Below are 4,580 nucleotides of genomic sequence, written 5' to 3'. Positions count from 1 at the left end.
ACGGAAATCTGGCTAAGGATGTGATTGCTTAGAATAGGACAGAGTTTCTATTTCAGGGTCGACGGGAACGCAGGAATTACTTAATAAATGGTAATTGGATGATTGATAAAATAATTAAGAAAAAAATGAGCCCACCCCAAATTCATTGCAAAATAAAGAGTGAAATTGCACTATAAAGAATAAAATAGGAGTATGTAGAATAATTTTGCGTTTGGAAGCATTCCATTCTGTATATTATGCTTAGAGAAACAGGATACGTAAGATTAGGGAATTTAGGACGCGTGCTTGGTTAGTAACATGTAAGAAGAAATTGGCAAAAGGAGAAGGGAGAGGTAGAATATTTACCATCTTTTGATCGTAAGAAAGAGACGAGCCGAGAACGTTCCTTCAAGTGGAGAAATCATTCTGGCTAAAATTAAACTGCATTAGCACCACTCCTGGTTGCCTGGGTTACAGGAAACTCTTACCGTGTTAATGATACAATAATTAGAGAAACTGCAGTCAGATCCTTCCAGAGCGATAACTAGTCATCAAGAGTGAAACAGGAAAAACTGCAGAGATCTCCGTGGCTCAGACCGTTCTGATAACCAGCACTGGCTCCATCGTCCGTATCTCCCGCCTCAGGTAGGTCTGTGCCTCGGCCTCTGCGGTCCCAGCACGTTCCCACAGCTTCTGAAACCAGACGTTTTCATTTCATGAGCATCACAGCCAACGAACAGCCATCAAAGCTCTTCCCTGCCCAACATCCGTTAGAGACGCTCCGTTCCTGACGCCTTCATAACCACATCTATCTTTGAGAAGGTAGCAGTGTTTTATGGATTCTCAGAGGACGTAATCATTTATTTCCCCAATTTTTTTATTGCGGTAAAATACACATAACATAAAATTTACCATCTTATGTTTTTAAACATGCGGTTCGGTGGTAGTAAATATATTAATAATGTTACGCAGCCATCGCCACCATCCATCTCTGTAACTCTCCTTATCTTTTAAAATTGAAATTCTGTAACCACTAAACAATAACTCCCCGTTCCTTCTTCGACCGCCATTGTACTTCCTATCTCTGTTAATTACTTTATAACTGGAATCATACACTATTTGTCTTTTTATGACTGGCTTACTTCACTTATCATAATCTCCTCAAGGTTCACCCATGTTGTAGTGTATCACTCTGTCAGAATCACAAAGTAATTCCTTTCTAAGGCTGAATAATAGTCCATCCAATGCATACATCACTTTTTGCTTATTCCTTCACCCATCGATGAACACTTGGATTGTTTCCACACTTTAGCTATTGTGAATAATTCTACTATGAACATAGGTACCCAAATAACTTTGAGATCCTGCATTCAATTCCTTGGGGCGTAGGTCCAGAAAAGAAATTGCTACGTCATGTGAAAATTCTATTTTTAGTTTTTTGGGGAACTGCCATACTGTTTTTCGCAGTGGCTATACCATTTTCCAGTGCACAAAGGGTTCCCATTTCTCTACATTCTCACCAACACTTGTGTGTGTTTGTTTGTTAGTTTTGATAGTACCCAGCCTAGTGGGGAAGAGGTTATATCTCATTGTAGTTTTGATTTGCATTTCCCTAATGATTAGCGATGTCGAGCATGGATTCGTGTGCTTATTGGCCATTCATGTATCTTTGTTGGAGAAATTTCTATTCAAGCCCTTCGCCTATTTTTGAATTGGGTTGTTTTTATTGTTTTGTTTTTGTTTTTGTTTTTGTTTTTGAGTTTTAGGAGTTCTCTATATATTCTGAATATTAATCCCTTATCAGATATATAATTTGTAAATGTATTCTCCCATTCTGTGGGTTGCCTTTTTAGTCTTTTGATAGTGTCTTTTTATGACAGATTTTTTAAATTTTCAATAAATTCAATTTGTCTATTTTGTGTTACCTGTTCCTTTGGTGTCATATCTAAGAAATTATTACCAAATTCATTGTCGTTAAGTTTCGTCCTTTGTATTTGTCTGGGTTTTATTGTTCTAGGTCTTACTTTTAAGTTAATTCTTATATACGGTGTTAGGTAAGTGTTCAACTTCATTCTTTTGCATTGGATATCCAGTTTTCCGAGCACCAATTGTTGAAAAGAGCGGCCTCTCCCCATTGAATGGTCTTGGCACCCTTGTCAAAAATCACTTGACTATACATGTGTGTTTTATTTCTGAACTTTATTCTATTCCATTGGTCTATGCGTTTGTCTTTATGCTGGTTGCCACACCGTTTTGATTACTGGAGCTTTGTAGTAAGTTTGAAAATCAGGAAGTATGAGTCCTCCAGTTCTGTTCCTTGTTGCGTTTGTTTTGGCTATTCGAGTTCCCTTGAGACCAAATAAATTTTAGGATATTTTTTATTTCTGCAGAAAAACATCGTTTGGATTTTGATAGGGACAACACTGAATCTCTCGATCACTTTGGATGGTACTGAGACAACAAAACCTGTGAAGGCTCTGAGTGTGAGTGTGTGTGTGTGTGTGTGCGTGTGTGTGTGTGTAGGTGTATGCACATTTGCGTTTGTGTTTCTACACCGAAGGAGTTCTGTGGTGAAGCGTAATATGAGAAATCAAAAGAGAAAGAAACAAAAAATGCTAACCGATCTTCTCAGAGTAGTTGAATTATTGATGACTTTGCTCGCTTGTTTTTTGAGGACTTATTTTTCTGCGATTTGGAGAAAAGTTTGGAGCAATGCCAATCATTGTATGGATTACTCTCCCTCCTCCTAATTTACGCAACACATATAAGAAATAAAATTCCAAGCAGTCTTTTCATAATTAACTCACAAAATGGTTGAGGCAGCTTTTGGGTAAATGGTTTGTATTATTTGTTGGGCTGATTGGTTTCTTTCTCAGTTCTGCATTTTGAGAGCGTTTACTCTTTCTGCAGAACTGTTTTGGGGGAACAGTCATCATTTTCGCTGACTGCTTTTTGGAGTTAAATTCTTTGAGAGCAGTACCAGAGAGAGACAAACCTCTAGGTGTCTACTTCAATAAACCATACAGGTTTTGTAAAAAAAAAAAAAAAAAAGAGTCAGGACACCCATCACACCCCTGCTTTCTTGAATGTGGGACAATAAAGCAGGACAGAGCCTCCTGTAAAACAGGTGCGCCCCAAGTCCGCCTTGTGCCCCGTGTTTTCTCTTAAGGGCTTAGGTCTGGGGAAGGCTGAAGCACTTCCGTCCTAGACGGAAGCGGGAAGAGAGGGAGGCCTGTCTCTCCCAGTCATGCTCGTTCTCATTTTCCCTCTGGTCGTTTGTTTACTTTGTTTTGCTTTTTCCTTTCATCGAGGACTAAGTCTCACAACTGTGCCAAACAGTAAAAAGGTAAAGATTTAGTGAAATAAAATTTGATTGTGAAAGGTTTTATTCCTACTCATATCAGTCCCGGGTCTTTATAACAAAGGAGAATCTGCTAAAGTGGCAACAAAGGACTTTGTCACAAGGATGAAAATTCCAAGAGAAGAGAACAACAGTAGGCAGGAGGCTTCAACTAATATTTTGAAAATTAAGAACGGATGGACACGTGATAGCAGCAGGGTGACCAATGGCTCACAGCTAAGTACCTGCACGGCTGTGGGACAGAATACAGCCGGTCTCCTCCCAGAGCCCCCAAGGGCGCCGGCGCCTGAGGGTCCCAGGAAGACACAGCGCTGGTGCCTTGGGGACCCGAAGAGGAGGAAGCCACTGGAGCCTGATACAGAGCAATACTGGCCTCGGGGTCCACCGCTCCCTTTACAGTAAGGTAGAGATCAGAAGTGTATTGCCCCCAAACACCCCAAGAAACACAAAAATAGGAGGAATTAGCGAAAGGTCGCGGATGGAACAGTCGGAACCTCAGCTAGAGCTCCTTCGGCGGCGCATGCGCTGGAGCTGGAATGATGCGGAGAGGCGTAGCCTGCCCTGTGCGCAACGATGACGCGCAAACTCCTGACGGGTCCCACGTTGAAGAAAAAGGAAAAGGAGACTCGCGGACCAGGAGCGTGGACCCCCTTCCCGACCACCCCCTCGGCACTCTTTGCTCTGGTCACATACTGAGGCTTTAGGACTTGTAAATTAATGCTACGCAGCCTTTTTATTGGGAAAATCTATGAGAAGCTTATATACATATAGAACACATGTATAAAGCCAGTTGTTAAGATGTAAATAGCACGCTGGTGGTTGCAGTACACCCGACTGACTTCTATTTCAAGAACCATGCGTTCCCCTCTATGTCGAGAATTATGTATAATTTTAAATAAGTTTTCAATAAACTGGTACCACCTTTTGCATAATTAAAAAACATGAGACTCTGGATCGAAAGTGGCCCATGAGACATCAAACACGACAGATGAATGCTGACACAGAAAGTCTTTAACGGCAACTTGCCTTGTTTTGAGTCTTGAAAATACTCAAAATTTTTATCAAATCATTATACATTTAAATGTATTTCACAATGGAAATTATTAGAAATGTAAAGCACATCTATATAATAAAATGCTCATATAATTATTTGCAAAAGTTGTGAGAAAATAAGTATTTAAGTCTACCTAAGGGTAAAAGCAATTACATTACATTTATGGGATAAAATACTTTGTAACAA

The sequence above is a fragment of the Pteropus vampyrus genome, unplaced genomic scaffold (assembly GCF_000151845.1).
Source record: "Pteropus vampyrus isolate Shadow unplaced genomic scaffold, Pvam_2.0 Scaffold424, whole genome shotgun sequence".
Taxonomy (NCBI): Eukaryota; Metazoa; Chordata; class Mammalia; order Chiroptera; family Pteropodidae; genus Pteropus; species Pteropus vampyrus.
The sequence above is the reverse complement of the archived record's forward strand: the minus strand, read 5'-3'. Positions refer to the sequence as shown.